This window comes from Ziziphus jujuba, chromosome 6 (assembly GCF_031755915.1).
Source record: "Ziziphus jujuba cultivar Dongzao chromosome 6, ASM3175591v1".
Lineage (NCBI taxonomy): Eukaryota > Viridiplantae > Streptophyta > Magnoliopsida > Rosales > Rhamnaceae > Ziziphus > Ziziphus jujuba.
Window position 1 is genome coordinate 25198305 of NC_083384.1, and position 23497 is coordinate 25221801.

Genomic DNA, 23497 nt, shown 5'->3' on the forward strand with positions numbered 1-23497 from the left:
ATACTTATTTAAAGATGTTTTTGTTGCATAGAACTTTATCTGCATTATTGAAAGCTTTACTTAGTGGAAATTTGAGAATTTAGGAGATATTATTTGCTAATATTAAAAAATGTGATGAATTTGTATTTCTAGTATTTTTCGTGATAGTTTTTGACCTAGGAGATTTGGTTTGGTTGCACTTCAGGAAGGAAAGGTTTCCTGAGCAGCGGAAATCAAAACTAATGTCGAGAGGAGATGGACCTTTTCAAGTTTTGGAACGGATAAACGACAATGCTTACAAACTTGATTTACCGAGTGAGTATAACATGGATGCTACGTTTAATGTTGCTGATATTTTTCTTTTTGCTGCAGGTGATGATATTGATTTGAGGACAAATCCTTTTCAAGAGGAGGGGAATGATGTGATTCCGCCCGAGCCTGCTCAACCGATAACCAGCTGGGGTGCTGACCCAACCTGGATGAAGACTAGGCCAATCACAAGAGCTCAAATTAAGAGATTTAAGAACAACCTGGAAGCATTTATACAAGGGGTAATCAATCTCAACAGAGCTTGTCCATACTTGAAGATATAAAGCCTATTCTAAGCTTCCAAGTGGTGGAAGCCGATACATACCCGGGGAGCAGTTTTGGTACAAACATGGACAACGGGTAGCATGAAATGGTTCCAACTCTTTATGGATTCAATACATATGTCTAAGAGGATATGGAATCAATTTAAGCCAGCTTCAAAGTCATTCAAAAAGGGGTTGTACGGACAGCTTCAAATTTGGCTTGTTTTTTACTGTATTTTGTGCTGGCTTTACTATATTTTGTTGAGTTGGCTTTTTTTCTTCCTCTTTCAAGCATGGGCAACGTGTGGGACTTCATTTTCAGCTTATTTTGCATCCTACAAAGCATATTGAAGCTAATTTGGAGCTCAATTTGGTCAAAGATTGGTCAAAGTCAACTTAGTCAAAAAGCTAGTATTATAGTTTTCTAATTTGATTCTACTTTTTGTTTTAGGAAATTACCATTACTTTTTAGTTTTTATTTATTTATTTTTCTGGAACAATAATTTTATGAAAGTTATTATTTTATTATTTTCATTGTAAATTAATTAATTCCTAATTCAAAATAAAGGAATTAATTAATCCAAATTAGATTAGGAAAGGAGTGAGAATTTCGGCCACCATAGGAAACTACTTTGTATGGCCGGTTTTCCCTTTGTTTTTAGGGTTTTATTTCGTGGTTTTGTAGCATATTTAAAGGCTTATTTTTCAATAAGAATGCAATTTTGATTTGATTGAGAAACTACTTGTGAGATTAATTATCTCTTTGTTCTTTGAGAACACCTAAAACACCATTAGAAAATTGGTTGTTTTAACTTGACATATCAATAGTTTTTCTATCCCCTATTGTGGCGTCTACATTATACCAAGATTTCTAACTACAGGTTGGTTAGGGGTTGAGGTCAATTCCATTAGAACTTGAACTTAATTAAGATCCGGGCTAATATAATACAGGTTTAGGAGCAGGTCGTCCTAGGTTCGTATCAAGTTAACTATCGTGTATCATTTTCACAACAGTTAGCTATGGTGTATAATGGAGTAAAAGATGATAGCTTGCTGTGGTGTTTTTCAATGTGTAATAATTTTTTGTTCATTTTTTTATTAGGTTACATGTTTAAAAGTTTTTAAAAAATTATTTATTAATTAATGGAGCATAGGTAACTGTCGTGTTTGATATCTTTCAATATTTAATATTTTCAATATTAAATGATATTTCATACATTTTATTATTTTTGAAAAAAGTGAGTTGTTAAAGTAATTGAGACTTATCCTTTTTTATTATATTTCTGCAAATGTCTGAACAATATTATTTATTAATATAATTGTTTTATAATTTTTATTGTTTTGATAAATTTTTATTGAATATTGTTCATTAATAATATATTTTTTCTATTTGTATTACTCTTTTTTAGAAATTTTTAAACAGTACCATGAACAATTACTTTTAAAATTTTTGGATTTTTTTAAACAATATGATTTATTCTATTTTATTTTTCCGACACAATAATTTAATTTTTATTTTTTCAATTTTTTTAATTTCAAATAATTTTTTATTTTTTTAATAATGAAGCTCTTAAAATAAATTCTTGTATGAAAGGAACTATAGTCGTCCTATATATATATATATATATATATTTTTTTTAACAAAAATTTATTTTAGAAAATTTATTTTAGCGCTTGGTTTTTTTTTTTTTAAAATAAAGATATGATAAAATTATTTGAAACAAAAATATTGACAAAAATAAACTAAAATTATTGTTTCTAATAATAAAATGGAAAATAAGCTAATAACTATTATTTTTAAAATCTACAAAGATTAATAAAAAAATAAAAAATAAAGAAATATTAGTTAATAATATTGTTTAAAAATTTGTAAAAGAATATTATTAATAAACACTACTTAATACAAATTTATCAAAAAAATAAAATTATAACAAAAAATTGTTCATAGTGAACAATATTGCTTAAAAATTTGTAAAAAAATAAAAAAATTGAAAAAATATTATTATTAAAAAATATTTAAAAAAATTATAAAAATAAAATTAGAAAATGATTATATTAATAAATAATATTGTTTAGAAAAAAGGCAGTAAAAAATTTATTCTTAAAAACCTATATTGTTTAAAAATTTGTAAAAAATAAAAAAAAGTTGAAAAAATATTTTTAATAAACAATATTTAATAATAATTTATCCAAAAAAATAAAAAAGTTATTTAGGAATTTGAAAAAAATATAATAAAAAATATTAAGTTTAGCTGTGTTTTTCAAAAATAAGAAAATACATCAAATATTATTATTATTAAATTTATTAAATTTGGAAAAATAACAGTACTTGTTGTCCTTTATGCTAGCTAGCGTATTTGGATTTTTTATGATTATTATTATTTAAAAAATATAACAATATTATTTTGTCTAATTCGATTTTCACACAAAAGGGCACATAGTTGTTTCAAGTTTAGTATGGGATTGGACTTGATTGGACTATTTTATAATTTTTTATTTTTTTAAAATGAAAAATTTTAAAATTCTATTTATAATTACAATAAAAAATAATATATTTAATTAATATTGTAAATTATTATATTTATATTTACATATGAAATTTAATTTTTTATTACATCCACAAACTATATTAATTTATAATTTTAAAAATAAATGAAGATTAAATTATAACATAATATTTTATAAATAATAATTAATTAAAAATAAAGATAATTAATGAAATTTCTAATTGTAATTTTTTTTATATTGTAATTAAAACCCACAAATTACGTTAATATATGGTTTTCAAAACCAATTAAAATGAAATTATAATATGTTAAATCATATGTACAAATAAATAAAGTTAACATCATATTTAATTAAGAACTTGTTGATAACTACGATTTCATATACTTGTCTGCATACAATGTATATATTTGATTTTACAACGATATCTACTTATATGCCAAATAAGTAAATACACCCATTGATAGTAATCCAAATAAACAGCCGATTATAAAATCATTACGCCATTCATTGTTCAAGTTGGCATGTGTATGTGCGGTGATATTTTGTATTGGATTTGCGTTATTTAGATTCTTCATCATTTGTTCTACATACTCAACATATGCTATTTCAGCTTCTTCAGTTGTATTATAAGCTTGATATAAATTATCTTTAAATCCTTGCACTTGTTAATGACATTCAGGCCAAAAGTTATTATAATAAATGATAACATAATATAATAATATAATAAAACAAAATAACAATTAAGTAAATCAATCAAGTGCATATTAATATACTAAAATATAACACATGCTTCATAAAAGTGTCTTTATATGCATAATTAGATACCAACATCCATTACCATACCACATATGTCCATAAACAACCCTACAACATATGTCCATAAGGTTCAAATGCAAGTGTTCATAATTATCATCCCCTCATACATAGTCTTAAATATATGATCCACAACGATACTTAGTAATTTAAAAATTTTCTAGCAAATTCAATCTTGCCCGCATCCATTCTAATAATCTTAAAAACCTCAACGTTCGATGGATCCAATCTCATTGCCTTAGAGATTTCGAGATTGTCATCAACAGAGAATCCTAACCTGTCAAGCTCCATAGCTAAGAATTGTGTATAATTGGCTTCAGATTTATCTAACTTTGCAGCCAATTTATCAAACAATTTCTCTGCTAGATTGCCAAACCCATTTACAATGTCATCATCCTTCAATCCAGATTTTCTCTTACCTCTTGATTTGGATCGTGTGGACAATTCACTATGTATTTCATTCACAAACATTAGAGAACAAACATCATTAAATTGTTCATTTCCACTCTCCAAATTCAAATCATTGACCATATTAATTAGAGTTTGTGCTCCATGTCCTGTTGCTCGATCCTTTCCAAAAATATTAGCAAGCCTCTCATACATGGGAAACGGTTTACCTTTCCATGCTTTTGCACTTGGGTTACTCTGAAATAAAAGAACAAACTTTTAATTGTAAACAATAGAAAAACATAACTTCATATATCAAGTTTAAAAATTCAATGAAAGTAGATGTCCGAAGTTTCAAAACTTGCAGATATGCTTTCCAAACTTCGTCACTATCAACTTCCACACATTTAAGAGAGTCATTCCATCCGAAGCCACTTTTGTTTAGCATATCGTATATTATACCGTATTGCTTCTTCCACTTTTTCATATTTGACTCAATGTGTGGATTTGCTCGCAGTCCCGAGTTAGGACATATCTTTAACAATTTCCTCTCAATCATAGTAATTGTGCCAGGCTTGAATGATCATGTGTCACATCGCTGCCCACTAGCTACAACCTCATCTAAAGTAAGCAGCAAAGCATCTTCCTCCCCTTTACTCCATGTACATCTAAATTCAACCCCCTCAATATTGTGACTGCTATCTCCAACTTCCATTTCTATCGAAATACAAATTTTATGATTTCAACAATACAATAACAACAAGCAAATAAGAAAAAATCATTCATGGATGACAAAAATGGCACAGAATATAAACTGGTTCTCATACAAATGATCCAAGATGTTTAACAAACAATATAAAATAAAACAGTTATAGGAGCATTAAAGACAACCATCGAAACCACTACTGACCATGACGACCTCTCCACTCATCAAACATTTGCTTAGCTAAATCATTTCTCCATTCAGTCCATTGGTCCAACAAAGAAATCGATCCTATAATGTCATCCTCGGTACTAACATCAACATCTTCACTCCTATCAAACTCGACTTCCCTAGGATCAATTATCATTTCTCTTCTAATAAGATTATGAATAAGGCAACATGCAGTAATGATCTTGATTTGTGTTGTAGTAGGATAGAAAGATGGACTTCTTAAAATTACCCACTGCTTTTTAAGAACTCCAAAGCTTTTTTCTATGACATTACTAGTATATGCATGCTTCATATTGAAATACTCTTCATGATTTATGAGTGCACAACCATCTCTCCACTCAGAAAGGTGATATCTTGTTCCTCTATATGGTGTAAGAAATTCTTCACCATTAGTGTAACCCGCATCCACTAAGTAATAACAACCTAGGAAAGAAAAAACATATCTCCTATTAATGTATGCAATGTTGGCTACTACAATGTAAAACTTGAGAGTTAGTCTTACCAGTTGGTACTCTTAATCTATTTGGCTTGCTTAATGCGTCTCGGAGTACTCTTGAATCCGAAGCTGAAACTTCCCAACCAGGTAATACAAATATAAATTCCATACTCGGATTATAATCACCTAAAACATTTGTGGCTATCTCATCCTTTCTTGTTCGATATCTTGGCTTATCAATTTCTGGTACATTCACCTTAATAGAAGTTCCATCTAAAGCTCCCAAACAATTCTACATCATTAACAAAGTTACTAGCATTAGATAATGTTATAAATAATTGAACTATAATATTAATAACCAAACTATTCCACAAACGTACCCTAAATAATTTTCATCTATCATCGAAACAATTATATGGTACAGGTTCTGGATGTCTCAACAAAATCTTATGTAAGCGCAGTACTCCATGCAACACAGAATTGAAATATCTAAAAAATCTAGTGATAATTGTACGGTTCTTTGTATGATGAGCAATTTTGTAAAGAAATATACACACTTGCTATTCCAATGTAACAATGCCATCACTTTTAACATATCCATCCTTGTGTAATAACTGACACAGAATACCAAATGTTCTCCTAGCCATCCTAAGCTGATTAATACAATTAACATCATTGTCTATATTCCTAGGTAATTGATTCCTGTAACCTCTAGCATGTCGCCTTATATATGCCCAGTACATATACATAAGCAAAAGCAACATAAAAGCCATACAAAAAGACTCTAATTTTGAATCATTTGGAAGCAAAAAGAATGCAGCGACTTTTCTTCGATCCATATGTACTACAATAAAAAAGAAGCAAAAAATAGAACAAATAAATAGAAGGGATATTGGTAACTATGCACCTTAAATTTTATCGGGGTTGACACATTGCACCCTAAACTTTTTTTCTTGGTATTATGCACCTCAAACTTCCTTTTCCCTTGCAATGTTAGTTCTTCTGTCAAAAATGCTTAATGGAATCATCACGTGTTGCGCATGTGATCATCAAGTAAAGGTAGATAAGGTCATTTAGTTATTCTCTCTCTATTCTCTCTCTCTCTCTCTCTCTTCTGCCTTGGTTTATAAATCTCTCTTGTTGTCGATCTAGAATGGGTCCAATCGTCTTGACTTAGTTAGCCACTGGTCTAAGCGTATTGGCTGGTGCGGTGCTGGTCAAATTAGTGATGGACCAGCAGCCCATGGCTGACCCGTTTCCAAGCTGCTCCAGTTGCAATGGCACGGGTTGGGTCTCATGTCTCTGCTCGCATTGGTTCGATGGAGATGTGGGTTGCCGGACTTGTGCCAGTTCGGGTCATATGGCGTGTAGCAGCTGTGGTGGAACAGGTACTGGTCAATCCGTCCCGATTCAACTCTCTGTACGGCGTTCAAACACTCCGTCATAACAGGTGTGGTTTGTCTTTGGTAGAAATTTTTAGTACTATTTTAAATTTTATATGTTAGCTGTAATACAATCTTCCCTTTCTCTCTTATTTTTCTTTCTTTTTTTTAATTTCCTTGGAGTCTTTTTTTTTTTAAGTTATGATTAAATCTGTATAATATACATTGATGATACTCTAAGAGAGAGAAGGAAGATTATTTAGTTTACAATGAAAAGTCAATTTCACTGAATTTTTATTATTTGGGATCTATTATAAAGGTTAATTATTGGTTAGCTTGTAACAAATTGGATACTTTCATATGAATAATTAAGTAGTTCTTGAGCATTTGCAACTTCCCGAAGCAAAGTCTGCTAAAATTGATTGCCCATAGTTTCAATAGATTCTCTATTAGAAATTAAATTAAAATCAAAAATTCAAAATTCACTCATTTTGTTACTACAAAAAGCAAAGAAAATGCATCATTTTTTTTTTTTGGTCAATTCCAACTTCATGCTTAGACGGGCTTCCATCACTTAAAAACATTTTAAGGATTTTTTTTTTTAAACCTGAGAACAGCAAAATGACCTGATCTACTCTCACTTGATGATTCCATTATGCATTTTTGATAAAAGAACCAACGGTGCAAGGGAAAAGGAAGTTTGGGGTACATAATGCCAGGAAAAAAAGTTTAGGGTGCAATGTATCAACCCTGATAAAGTTTGAGGTGCACAGCTGCCAATATTCCTAAATAAAAGGCACATTAAATTTAAGATACATATTTTATTTTGGATGAAATAGGAAAAATTATCTTTGGGACTAAGAAAAGATAAAGAAATAGAATCATTTATGTACTTTTTTGTTTATTTGATTATGGCAATGATATTTATTTCATATTTAATATTTATTTATATTTATGTTCTACTTATATTTTTTTTTTTAACATTTGTTCATTTGTAATTAAATATATATTTTATTATTGTTAAATTTAATATGTATTTTATATTTTTTTATATTTTTATTACATGTTTTAAATAAATAAAGCATCAATTTCATAACCTCATTTCAATAAAGTGGATCGGGTCAATACAGTAAGGGTGTGTTTGAGAGGGAAATTTTTAGGAGACATGGAATTAGTTGTATTAGGCCAATTTATAGATAGTATATTAATTAGTTTGCCAAGAGAGAGAAGATAAAACCAAATATTCATAGTATATTATTAAGAAGACATGGAATTAGTTATATGAGGCCAATATATATAGATGGAATTAGTTTTGGTTGAAGACATTAAATTATTTAACTAAATCATGCATATTTTGCCAAGAGAGAGAAGCTAAAACCAAACAAACGTGTATGCCTTATGACTAAAACTAAAGTGGCTTCAACACTCGAATTGAGAGGACAATATTATCTCCAAAATAGAAAAACTCTACTTCAAGCAATAACATGAACATTTGGTACTGCCAGAAAATAGAACAACATCCATCACAAAACATTCTCTAACAAGTCCTCCAAACCAAAATCCTTGCCTGTAAGCTTCTGATAAACTGCAATGGAATTCTCCAATTTGTATTCAGTGTTTTTTTCTTCCTTAGGGTCCAAGAAAACCTATAACCATGAAGGATAAAATTGGGTATTTATTATCTTGACAAAAAATTTAAAAATAAATCAAATTGACAAAAAAAAAAAAATTGTTCTTCCTGGCCAGACTGCATATCATTGCACCCCAACTAGACATTGGATTAGTCTCACCATTTACAAATATTAAACGAATACAACAAAATTAACCATAAGCATCCTTATCGACTTAATTAGGAACATTTTATCCTATACTACACTTCACATGAGGAGTTAACAAAATAATGAAAACAACATATAACTTTAAAACCCAAAACCATCTTAAATCCAGAAAATAAAGCTAGCATGTCATAATAACATGAAAGCAACATCTAACTCAGAGTTCTCATCAGCAATAACATACAACCCATGCAAGGAAGCAACAAACATACAACTCCTCAAACCAAATATTACAATTGCCACCATGGAACATAAGATAGATTTTCTTCAAGGAAATTAAAATAAAAATGATATTGCAGGATAACCATCAAAAGAAAGCTTAAACATTTTATAGCTTTTGGAAAACCTTCTAGGAAGTTGCTAAACCATATTATTTGTTGTTATATTAGACTTTCCGAAAATCCAAGGTTAGTAAACTAGTTTAAATTATTCAAGCTTGGTTTAAAATTGTTAATATGTTTGGTTGCATGTTTAGCTTTTAAAAATATGGTATGAATTTACATTGTAGGACATGTTATGGTTTAGGAGGATGTCTCCCTAAGAAGTTCACTGAGACTACCTTCACTGACAACCTTCAGGTAAGTTCTTCCAAGTTCCATGTTGGAAGAGTTCTGTCAAGACACTAGGCTCAGAGCAGCCACACCACACACAAAAATGTATTCAAGAACTCAATTTTCTTTAGATGCTGAAGTTAATCATGTTTACGCTTCTTTTGTCACATGCATCAAACAGAGTAAAATTTGCTATACTATCACTTATGAGTATGTTAAGAATTGCTTGTTGGTTTCGTTTTTTATTACTGCTAGTAAATAGGCAAAATCAGGAATTCTTTTTCTTTTGTAGGATGACCTGACAACCATACTATCATTGCAAAAGTTATTCAACAGTCTCTCATCTGGAGACCTTTATCAAATACAGCCAGGTGGGAAGCTATCAATCTGAAAAAACCTTCTCAAAAGGCTAAACAACACACAATTGGGGTTATCCATGATTGGCTGGGAGAACCATAATTTATGATATAATTCATGCATACAGAAAATGCTAACGTAATGCTTATTCACTAGCTTGGTTTAGGTTAGTTGTATAGTTTTGCCTAACAAGAAGGGCCTGTCTTTGTTCAAGTTTTTACCCTTCTTAAGTATGAATAGAGTCCGATACAAAGAGAAAGATAATTCAATGTCAGTTGATTTGGTGTAAGAAAGTAAATTCTAAACTCAGTTTACTCCCTTCCTTTTCAACTATTGCAAACATCAATACTAAAAAAGATGTACAAAATAATTTATCCACTAGTTTTTCATCCTTTTCTGCCTCCAGCGAGTCTGATTTTGGTGCTTCTAAGGTATAGCTATTTGTACCAAAAAATGAAAGTAATAGAGATTAGGCTTAAATTTGGCCTATTCGTTGGTTTACTTGCAGTGCTAAAGAAATTCACCCAAAAAGAAATGCAATGACATTCCAATATCTAAACACAGAACCAACATAGAATAATCAATATTCAAATCAATCTCGCGACACCACACTAACCCAAAGTGAAATCAACACCAAATGAGAACAATAAATCAAACCGACCTAAATTAAGAGAGCACAAAGAAGACCACAACTAAGTTAGAACCATTTCACATACTTTAGACACACAAGACCAAATAAAAAAAAAAAAACAATGCAATACATTAATAGCTGCATAAGGTAAAACCTATTACTTTAACAAGAAAATTGAGTGTTTCAAATCTGGGATCTACTTGTAAATCTGGGATTTACTTGCAAATCAAAGCCTAAACTTTCCAGATAGAGTAAGATCGGCTTTCTGTTCAACAAAGGACAAGAAGAAAGGTCACGACATAGAAGGAAGAAGAATAAAACAAATATAGAGATGCAGAGATGGAGGGTAAGAACCATACTCACCAACCGTGTTGCATCTCTAGCTCCTTCGATCTTCTGCAATGAAAAGCCTTGTCTGCAATGAAATAAGAAGAAGAAGAAGAACGCCCAAACCAAATGAATATAAAAATTGCGAGAAGAACGCCCAAACCAAAAGAATATAAAAATTGCCCAACCCGAAAGAAAAAACAAATTGCAAAAGAGCATTTGTGAAAAAAATTTCCCAAACGTTAGGAAAAAAATAACGGATTTTGGTAAAAATTTTAAGTATTTTTTTTTTTTTAAGAGAAGTCGGCAAGAGATGAAAATTGGGTTTCAAATCCACACCCACAACAACATAAACAAAGAGGAAGATGATACTTGCCTGGGTCCTTGCAAATCTAGGATTTACTTGTAAATCAAAGCCCTAAAACTTCCAGATCGAGTAACATCGGCTTTCATTTCAACAAAGGACAACAAGAAAATCAAAACATAGAAGGAAGAAGAAGATAAAGGATACAGAGATACAGAGAAGAAAATATACTGACTGACCGTGTTTCTTTCTCTGAGAGATGTAGATGTCCGGCGAGCTCCTTTAATTTTCCACCGTGTTCCAGTGAGCTCCTTCGATTTTCCACCTCGAGCCAACAATCTGCTTTGGCGAGAGAACAGAGTAAGGCTTTGTTTGAGTTTGGGACAAAAATGACTTAGGGGGGGAGATGGGTCAGATAAGTCCCAATCGATTGGGATAAAATTACTGTTTAGGATAAGTTGTCCTGATCTCAAAATGACAAACCAAACATCAGACTGAGACACAGTCCCATGCAATCCTGGCCAATCCCGCATACCAAACACACCCAGTAGGTCCACTGTTTAATTTGTCCAATTGGATATCCAGTTTTGGTATTTCTTGAGTCATAGAATAAAATTGAAGCCTAATGATCTTAGTTCTACTTTTATAAAAGCCCAAATAATATTTCTATAACATTTCAGATACTTAATACTGAGGCAAGAGGTGGCCTAATGTGAAGCAAAATGAATACTTTCGGCCCAATTAATAGATTAAGTTTTACATTGTGTTTTGGGCTTTTTAATATATTAATTTTATGATTTAAATCTAGTTATGCAGATTTTGGAATTTATATGTATGTATATGAACATGTATGGGTATGTATATATAAACTTAGGTATTTATATTTACTTGATTAGGTAGTTTTGACATATTATTTGAGATAGTAATTTGGTAATTAGGAACTATATAAGGTTGTTAAGTTGAATTTTGGGTTCTAAACTGTTTGTGAGAATATTTTGTTTAACTTGGTAAGTTGGCATAGGGTTGCTATTGAAATTAAGGAGTATTACTAATATTTTATTCTGAAATGTTTCAGTGACTTGGATTGATTATTTTTCTATGTATGTGTGTGTGTGTGTGTGTGTGTGTGTGTGTGTGGGGCGCGCGTGCACGATATTTAGATATGAGTAGTTTGGTCTTTCTAAGTGATATGGGTGTATTTAAATATTCAATTATCTATTTATTACCTATCATTTAACTTTGAATTTGTATGCGGTGTTGTGTAACCGTATTTAACCGTATTTATATATATGTTCATATATGGATATATTTGTGTACAAGGCTGTAAAATGCTTTGGTACACTACAAAAAACAAAAAAAGGAATTAGCAACTAAGTTTTTAGTGTCCAAAATTTATTAGTCACTAAAAGAATCCATGAGTGATCAAATGCTGGTTGCTAAATATTTGATAGTTGATATAGAGAAAACATTAGTCAACCACTTTTAGTGATCAAATAATTGGTCACTGATAACCTTCTTGTATTACCAATAAATATTTGGTCACTAAAGGCAAAGGTGGGAAACCCTTCCCGTCTTTTTTTTTTTTTGTGGGAAGAAGATCTTTTACTGACCAAAGTATAATTTGTCAATGATAGTTGTCATTAATGACCAATTGTGTTAAATTTTTATATTAAATTATTTATCCTATAAAATATTGGCTCCCTATCTTTTAATATAAATATATTTTTAATACCTTTCGGCCAATAAAAAAACTAATTTTTTAATCATTTTTACCCAATACAAAAATATAAATATATATATATATATACAGTCCGTCTGTGGTGCGGACGGTCTTCATGCGGACCACAGTATTGGTGACGGTTTTTTATAGTATTGGTGACGATTTTCTAAAAAATCGTCGTTAATATTATGAAAAACCATCACTAATACTGCGGTCCTCATACGGACCGTCCTCACCATAGAATTTCAATATATATATATATTCATCTTTGCTAAAATGAAAATTTTAATTTGGACTGGATGGGAAATTTTGCCGCTGTATTTTTGTTTCCCTTCAAATGATTTTTGTCCTAATCCTCTTTCGAAGCAGACAGCCTCCAACCCAATCAGTCCTTAACCCATCTATGGTTTGCTTCGTCTCCACCTTACACTTTAACCAGGACCGGGTTTGCTTCGTCACCGGCACCAACTTTTGCCTTAGGCTATAATAAGCATTCGAAGAGCTATGAGTCGACGAGACCAGGACGATGACGATTTGGAGCCAAAGGAGGAGGATGAAGTGTACGGTGAACAGGAGGAAACCCTAGACAATGAGCTTGAGGAAAAGGAGGAGGAGGATGTGGGCAGAGGTTGCTCGAAAAATAAGCAAAGGAGATCAGATGAAGAGTATGACGATGATGGAGATAATGACTATGGGGGCCACAAAAGGAAGAGCCACAACAAGAAGCCCTCTGATGCACAGTTTCTTGATCTCGAGGCTGAAGTTGATAGTGATGGTGAAGAGGAGGAGAAGGATGATGCCAAGGATGGTACGCTTTTTTGGTTTATTTGCATTTTATTTTTTCAAGTTTTGATTTTTGGTAATTTAGGTTTTAAGAATGGTTCTTGTTGTTTTTTTCTGGTCAATTTGGATTGTACTGCATTGGTAATGTGTTTTGGGGATTGTAGGTTGTTTTGCATCAGCTATGAGGATTTCAATGATGTTTAATGAGTTTTAGAAAATTCTGTAGGGTTGAAATTTACACTAGTGTGATATTTGGGAATATAATTAGCACTGTGCAACCAATTATAGGTAGGTAATTAGATGTTTTAAAGATTGGAAGTATGTAATTAAACTTGAATTATGGGAATTTTTTTTTTAACTTCTTTGAGATTTTGTTGTTTTGAATTGAAGGGATATTGTATGTGTGTTACATTGAGCTTGGCTAAAATATTAGGCCTTTTCCTAATTAACAGCTTTAAATGCAAGGAATTCTTTCCCCCCTCAATTGTCTTAATCAAGGGAGTCGTATGATGTTATTTATTTAGAATTGTATGTTAAATGAATTTTTTTTAAAGTTTATTTTTAATACTTTTGTACTATGTAAACATACTGGTGGTTGTTTCACTAATGCTCGATCATCATTTCTTAGTTTATCGTATAAGCACTTTTTCCAACATGTTATTTATGTTTCTTATACTCTCTTACAGTAAGGCTTATGATTTTTATTAGCTTTTCTAATTAGTAATATTCTTTTAACAGTTCTTTACAACAAAACCTCTTGCCTGCGATCCTTCAAGCTTTCTCAAGTATCCTCCTAGCAAAGAGATCGATGCCAAGTTGCGAGAGGAAGAAGCTAAGAGGTACATGTTATGTAGGTCAATTTTACGAATATTCTATGATTAAAAATTGACAAAGTTGATGTGGTTAATTAGAAGTAATTCCCTAATTTTGTAATAAAGTTGCATATCCCATTCTATTTTGAAGGTTCTAATTGCCATCACAACCTTAGCATAAGTTATGGCTTGATGAAAATAATTAGCTTTGGTGGATAAGCAGTTATCAGCTACACAAACTCAGTGTTCTTTTTGATAAAAATGACGGCCTAATTTGTTACAAGTGGCTCCTTTTTTGTCAAAACTTTTGGTTTTAGTGTGTGGCAACTGTTTCGATTTATTTGATAGTTATATTCCGAAGTTTGTTCTTGTTGACATTTTGTATTTGGTTTAAGTTAAATTCTTTTGTAGATAATATTGTACAAAAGATTTATTGTTTCCACACTAGCTTAGAACAGTTTGTCTTTCAACACCTATATTTAAGTGAAGGCAAGTCGTTTTTGTCATTTCCAAATTAACTTTTTCTATAATTCTGATTGGCAAGGAGCACTTGGCAGAAAGAGCCAGAAGGACCTAGAAAGGAGAGGACAAAGGGAAACTCATGTGGTTCCTCCAGCAATTGCTAATTTTGGCATAAGTATGAATGTCATAGCTTTTATTTTGAATGTCATAGCTTTTATTTTTAAATTTACATCATCCTTAGTTCTAATTAATTTGTTTTCTAATTACAAAAAAGAAAAGATCAGCCCATTGCAAAGAGCGTAAGTGAAATTTTCAACCCTCGTCGAGATGAAGCTCTTTCTGGTTTTCTGATTGATCCAGCTAAACAGTAACAAGCTGCTAAAGATGCAAGGAAAGGTTTTCTGGAGAATCTTAATAAGAGGGTTTCAGTTTCAGGACCACTAAATCAAGAGCGAGGAACGAAACCTGGGAGGGAACATATTCATCCTCTTATGGTTTCAAGTAGAGCCAACTTGTCTAAATTATCGGGTTTAGTAGAACCTAGGACTTCATCCTCTGAAGATCTGCATGAGAGACCGGGTCCTTCACATCCAGAAACAGCAAATAACGGAGCAAGATTCACAAGATCAGTTAATGAAGTGGAGTTGACAAGAAAGCAAGATAGAAAGCATTACACACAAAGAATGCCATCTTCTCACTCATTAGATGATGAACGAGCATGTACTAAAGAACAGGTGAGTTGAGTTTGATTTATTTATTTATTTTTTTTATTTTCAATTAAATGTTTTGATTTAGAACATTGCATACTTCAATTTGTTCCATTTTTTTATAGGTTTTCCAAAGAAAAAGAAAATTCATTAAATTAATTTTTTACTTTTTTTATCCCTCAGTATATATAATCTGTATTTTCATTTTTCAGTCATGCCTGTATAAACTTACAAATAGACATTCATCTGATACATATAATTATTAGCGTTGGGCATTTCACATCTATTTACAGCATGTTTATCTGATGGTTGAATATGTTTCATTATCTTATGATTACGTTGCCTATGATATTAACAAAGTTAGTTGCAGTTCTGGTAGTTAATATATATTTCTATTCATATTTTTGTCATTATTTCTCTTGGCCTAGTAAACATATAAAAAGCTGAAATTCCTAGATTCCGTGAATTTCTTGTTTATTTTGATAATTACATGAACATAGTAGTGGATGTTTCGTAGAATGGAATTTATTATTAAAGTAAGGCAAAAGAGAGTGTTTTTGGCTCTTCAACTTTCTAAAGAATTGCATTGCTTCTTTAGCACTCTCCCTCTAGAAAGAAATACACATACCTCAAACGGAGGGTGTACTAGAGATGCTTTAACTTATGAATATTTTAGTTTAGCAAGTGATTTTCTTGGATGCTGATATAAAATGTTGTTTGGCATGCTTAATCTTATAGATTAAATTCTATAATGGGCATAACGGAGATCTGCCCTTAAAATTGTATTTGAAAATGACCTTATTTATTATTTAGTGTCTTGTCTCTAGATAAGATGATTGTCTATAACGTGTATTACTTTCTTACCTTCTTCTTTGTTTTTTTTTTCCCCCTGATTTTGCAATGCTATCATTCCAACTATAATTAGGCCACTCAAAAGTGAATGAGGCTGGGAAATGACTACAGCATTATATCGTTTCTAAGGCTTCTATTAAGTCATTATGGAGGTTTGAGCTGCGTTAAATACTTATCCTCTTTCGGTATGCAGGTGTGCAGGTATGCAGTGTTTTTTGTCAACCTTCATAATTTTTCTAGGTGCGCCTTTTGGATAATGGAGATTTAGGATTAATGGGTAGAGAAATACTTTTGGATAATTAAATGATAGTCTTATAGCTTTTCACATTGTCTTTATATCTATATATATTATTATATTAGTTTGAATTTCAATTTTTTGTCACTTTTTTTATTTGCCATTAGTTTGTTTTTGTAATGTCAATAGTAATTAGAATTTTTTCATGTTTGTGTTTAGAGGGTTTTTCATAAGATAGTTGGAATTCTCAATTTAAGGTTTTAGTTTTCATAATGTATATTCATTTAGTTTAGATATTGTAACATAGTTGGAGTTTTTTTAGTTATCTTATTATTGTCAGCCAATTGTTATACTAGGTCGGTTTCATTTCCTTTAAGTTATTACTTTTTTAGATTTAAAAAATATAAGGATTATACTCAAGTTTAATGAAATGGAGTACATGTGGTTAAAATTATTGCAGTTACAAGTTCCATGCAACATTTGTGTCTATGGTTCCGCCTACATTTCTTCTTGTCACTGCCATTTGTACTGTTTACTACACTTGTTTATAGATTTTATTATCTATATTTGTACACATTTAAATCATTGTATTATGTAACGACAATTATTTCGATGTAAAGTCAATTATAGTTTTTATAAATATTATTTAAATATCTTGAATTATAAAAATTTAATAATTTGTTTTACATATTGTCTATTTTTGCATTATTAGTACTTGATTAATTTAAGATTTCTTAATATTAATTTTAAAATGATCAAACTAAACAATTGGCTTCTATTGCCAAATTTTGGTTGTTGAAAGTTTTAGCAAAAGTTAAAATTTTATTAGCTACTAATGTTTGGTTGCTAAATAAGAGTATCATTGACCAATTTTTTATGGTTAACAATATTTTTAAATATGTAAAGTCATTAAGTGACCAGCATGTTGGTTGCTTTAAGTGATCGTCAATGACCAAACAATTTGGTCTCAAAATGTTGTTTTTAGTGACTATAATATTGGTCACTTATAATTTTGAAATTGGTTATTTATATCGTTTTCTGTTACTAAATTTGGTCAAAATGTTACTTGTTTAGAGATCTTCAAAGATTAAAATTTGGTCATCAAAACAATAAAATCTGGTCGTTAAATTTTTTTAGTTTTAACGACCAAATATTTGTTGGTAACTGAAAACAATTAGTTAAAGTTACATTTGATTTTTTATGGATTTTGCAAGATTATTCATTATGTTTAAATCTTATTATTATTAATTTTCTTTTTTTCTTTTTTATTTGTTTATTACTTATTCATCTATTTATTTATTTATATATAACATTTAATTACAGTTTTAAAATATAACTATGAGGAGTCGACGTTTTCGTAATTGTATATTTATATGTGACTAGTTGGTTTATATATGCATCATATAGTAACAGTGTTCTCGATATGCATGTAGTTGATTTTAGTACGCAGTTTATATTTAGTCATCCTTTGTGAGCTATGATGAGAGAGGATAGATAGGTATTTTATACTTATAGCATTGGTCATCCTTTCCATGGCTGAAGGATTACACACTTAGCCACTTTTATGGGTCTTAAGGTGAGCGAGGGTAGACAGGTATTTTTATTGTAACAACATTAGTCACCTCTTGTGGCCGTAAAATGGTAGGTCATTTAGTATCTACACCGTCGGAATGTTAATGAGGCTGTGTGTAGGTTCTCTCTCCTCCCCCCGCCCCATTTATGAAGTAGTGTATGGGATGCTAATCTCACTTTGTAACAATGGTATATTATACGGTGCATCAGGTATCTTTTTGCATATATATCATTTTATTCCAAGGTGTAGCATACCGTACTAGGACAGTGCCCGATTTGGCTCATGAGAAGTTTAGAATTGTATTTCTATTGCTTATAAGACCAACGAGTTGGACGGCCGTTATAGATAACTACCTCTGATTGTATTAGTAGTCTTTTATATATTATGTTGACAATTTTTTAATGGTAAATTGTTAATGCTAGAGATTTATATAGATTAAATTGGCAGTTAACATTATTATTTATTTTCGTTGTTTATACGAACTTATTAATTACATATATCCTTGAGAGCATCTCTAGTGGCTTTTTTTATTATGAAAACTTATTTGCCACATCAAAAACAACCATTAAAAGAACAAAGGAACCTTCCAATAAATCTATCCAATCCAAAACCTTTATCAAGTTGATGTAATAAATAATAATTATAATAATAATAATAGATGCTGTCAACGTAAGTTTTTACTTGCAGAGATTTTGTTAGACATGGTAAATATTTAACAATAGGCTTATCAAGTGAAATGTCTATCATAACAATTTCTATAATAAAAATTGAAGAAAAATATCATCGACACATCATTAATTAATTAGGATGTAGGCAAAACCATAAAGATCAATTTTTGAATTTAATGTCTATCAAGTAAACATTTATTTTCAAATAGACTGGAAGTCTTTCTAACCTATATGCCACATACATAGATAGTAGTCACAAAGTTATTGGAGATTCTTTGAACATGTTCTATATCAGAGCATCTCCAATGGATTCTTTATGTCTTTATTTTAAAGAGTCAATATGTAAAAACAGCCTACAACCCACTCTTTATTTTAACTTTTTAAAATACAGACTGGGTTTGGCTTTCCAAATTTGGAGAGCCAAAAACACTTTTCATTATTTAATGATTATCAAATTTCAAGACCACTATGTTAATATATTTTAATTACTATTTATTTTTTCTTCTCGTTGCCTTAATTACTCAGTTGAACATATTTGAAAATTCTTCTCATCACAATAGTCATAAATTTATCCACTACACATGAATCTATATATATTCATGCTCATAGTCCCTCCCCCCCCCCCTCCCCCCCCTCCCCCCACCCAAAACAAAAAAAAAAGCATGGATTTTCATACTGATAGCGATGGAAATCTACATCTAGATTCCAATGAGACCCCCCAATTTTCGACCCAACCTTCCAACTCTGATGATCAATATTCTTTGTTCAATACTCAAAAAAGTTCAAGTGTATACTCCATTAGAATCCAATTTTAAAAAATCACGAGTTGGTAACTTTACAATGGAAGAAGATCTTCTCATTGTGTCAGCATGGCTCAACTTCTGTTTGGATGCAATACAAGGAAATAAATAGAAACACAAGTCTTATTGGACACGGGTGTGGAAATATTTTCACAAGCACAAGACTTTTGCTTCAAAGCATACACAAATTTCTTTGATGAACTGTTGCTCAACAGTTCAGTTGGTTACAAATAAATTTTGTGGTTGTTATGCCCAGATAGAACCTAGACATCAAAGTGGTGTCAATTAGCAAGATAAGGTATTTGTGATTTACATATCGAAAATATTTATTATTATTTTGTTGTACATATATTACTTGAGTTCTTTTTTTTATTTTTCAGATTGCAAATGCAAAACTATGTTACCAAGAGTTGAATAAAGGTAAATCTCCATTCCAATTTGAACATGGTTGGAACATATTGAGATACCAACCAAAATGGTTGGAAGATTGCCAAAAGAAAAAACCAATGAAAAATAAATCCAAAAGCTCTTCCCCTGTTGCCCCCTCTTGTCCAACTTTGAAGACTACTCATATGAATCATGAAGACGACATCCTAAATCGTAGCTTTGTGAATATAAAGAGACCATCAGGAAGGAAAGCTGAAAAAGAAAGAAAGAAAAGGAATAATAGAGACTATGGAAATGATTGTTCATACATAAATATCTTACAAGATATAAGGGAACAGAAGAAACAATGCAATGAGAGGAAGTTAGAAATATTTGAAAAAATATCTAACCAAGAATAAGAAAGGCTTTTTTATGAGCAAGAAAAGCTTAAATTGGAACAAATGAAGGAAGATGAAGGGATTATAGTGATGGATACAAGTGGAATGTCTAAAATGCAAGCAAATTTTTATCTACTTTATCAAAGTGAAATCATTGCAAGAAATTCTAAAAATAATCCTTGAGTTTGTTTTTCATAAGCAATTGTTAGTTAAAGTTACATATTATGAGTCCCATGTGTTTTTCATATCGACCTGCTCCTAAACCCGTATTATATTAGCCCGGATCTTTAATTAAGTTCAAGTTCTAATGGAATGGACCTCAACCCCTAACCAACCTGTGGTTAGAAACCTTGGTATGATGTAGACGCCACAATAGGGGATGGAAAACCTATTGATAAGTCAAGCTAAAACAACCAATTCTCTAATGGTGTTTTAGGTGTTCTCAAAGAACAAAGAGATAATTAATCTCACAAGTATTTTCTTAATCAAATCAAAGTTTTAAAGTTATATTATTAATGAAAAATAAGCCTTTAAATAGGCTTTGAAAGAAACAAAATAAACCCTAAAAACCCTAGGAAAAACCGGCCACTCAATGAAGAATTCTACCTTGGCCGAAACTTTCCTTTTCCTAATCTAATTTGGATTAATTAATTCCTTTATTTTGAATTAGGAATTAATTAATTTACAAAGAAAATAATAAAATAATAACTTTCCTAATCTTATTTGTCCATAAAATAAATAAATAGAAACTAAAAATAATGGTAGTTTCCTAAAACAAAAAGTAGAATAAAATTAGGAAACTAAAATACTAGCTTTTTGACTACATTGACTTTGACCAATTCTTTGACCCAAGTGAGCTCCAAATCAGCTTCAATATGCTTTGTAGGATTCCAAATAAGCTTATTGTGAAGTTCCTCACGTTGCCCTTGCTTGGAAGTAAGAGAAAAGGCTAATACAGTAAAATACAGTAAAGCCCGCGAAGAATACAGCAAATCCGGCCTTTCCTTCTCCTTGTGCGCAAACCTCCTTGTTGGTCGGCATTGAAGCTGCTTTGGCTGGTTTCTATGACTCATCCTCCATATAAATTAAACCCATAAAGATGGGGTTCCAATTCATACAACCCGGCCTCTTTATTGTTACCAAAAACGTCACCCGACCCCGTTTTGGCTTCTATTGCTTGTATGAGTAAAACAGGCCTTTGTTCTTTAGATATGGCCAACCCCTCTTGACTATGACTTATTCCTTGTATAAAGACAGCAAGATTGTCCTTGAACTTCTTGGCTTGGGCCCTAGTGATCGGCCCCACCTTCATTTGTAATGGGTCAGCACCCCAGCGGGTTGTTGGTCGAGCTGTCTCGGGTGGATTCGCATCAGCTTTGTGAGTATAAAGAGACCATCAGGAAGGAAAGCTGAAAAAGAAAGAAAGAAAAGGAATAATAGAGACTATGGAAATGATTGTTCATACATAAATATCTTACAAGATATAAGGGAACAGAAGAAACAATGCAATGAGAGGAAGTTAGAAATATTTGAAAAAATATCTAACCAAGAATAAGAAAGGCTTTTTTATGAGCAAGAAAAGCTTAAATTGGAACAAATGAAGGAAGATGAAGGGATTATAGTGATGGATACAAGTGGAATGTCTAAAATGCAAGCAAATATTTATCTACTTTATCAAAGTGAAATCATTGCAAGAAATTCTAAAAATAATCCTTGAGTTTGTTTTTCATAAGCAATTGTTAGTTAAAGTTACATATTATGAGTCCCATGTGTTTTTCATATTTTACACGTAACTGTAATTGACAATCGTTTAATCAATTTTTTTTTTAATTTTTATTTGTACTTCGTATGAATGTTATTGTGCATCCTTTTATGCTAAATGTTGTTCTCTATATTAATATTGCAATGCATTAATATGTTTATGCTAAATGTGTTTTCCATATTCTATTTTATTTATTTATTGTAGATTCAATTGGAAATGGAAGTGACAAAGTTTGAAGCAATATAAGAAGACAGCACAAAATATGTGATAGTCAATGAAATTAAGAGTAAAAATAGATGACAATGAAATTTGCAATAACATACATACTTTGGTGTTGCTAGTATGCAATTACTATATACTGTGACCGAAGATGATGCTGGTATGAAATAGATATTCTTCCACTTGATATGATGTGACTGGAGATGATGCTGTTGATGTCTACCATACATACTTTGGTATCGCTGGTATGCAATTATTGTAGTTGTGCCCTTTTTCGCCCCTACTTTCTTGAACTAAGAGCTTGCATGTGCTAAACTGTAGTTGTGCACTTTTCTTTTTCTCTTTAGTGGATTCTAATCTAATAACGCAATATGTTAAGAATTGACAAATTAATAAAACTTAAAATACAGTAACATTCTGGTTTTCTGCATAGAAGTTGTAAGCAGAGGACCACCTAAACTAAAAAAATAAAAACAAAATAAAAAAAAGAGTAGTAGATAAATCTATAATGCCTTGTCCAAAAGGCAATGAAGTTCATTTTCACAATCCACAGATAATTTCTAAGGAAAAAGTGGCCTTCCCTATTCCCAGTAACAGATTGCCTACAAGTTTCACTGATAAGCTCAAATGCTATGTGTCAATATTACAAGATTGAAGGGCATTGCTTCCCCTATTCTTCAATAATTTCCCGAGATCTTCCAAACTGGAAATTTTTTGCAACACATAAAACCATAACCATTTCTCAACTTTACAGAGCTAAATGCAATCGTCCTTGTAAATTATAACATGTTAGAAAAAGAAATCCTCAAAGACTCAAGATTTGAAACTGTACTAGCATCACAATTTATAGAAACAGAGTCCTTTACACCATTGTTGCCCGGGATTGGATCTTGTGATGGTTTATCCACCTGCTTCAGTGACTGCAGATGATGTTGTTGACGCTGTCAACTGCAGATGATGTTTTTAATGTCTACAAATGAGGCTGTTGATGTCTAAAGATGGTTCATCCACTTGCTTCAGTGACTGCAAATGATGCTGTTGATGTCTACCACACATACTTTGGTGTTGAAAATGATTGCTGAGACATACAAACATCTAGCTCACAGAGTATGTTCTTATAATAC

At 31.1% G+C, this 23497-nt stretch overlaps 1 pseudogene; it reads left to right on the top strand.

Moving 5' to 3' along the window:
• Positions 1–6782: 6782 nt before the first annotated feature.
• Positions 6783–7076, top strand: LOC125418839 (uncharacterized; annotated as a pseudogene).
• The last annotated feature ends 16421 nt before the right edge of the window (positions 7077–23497 follow it).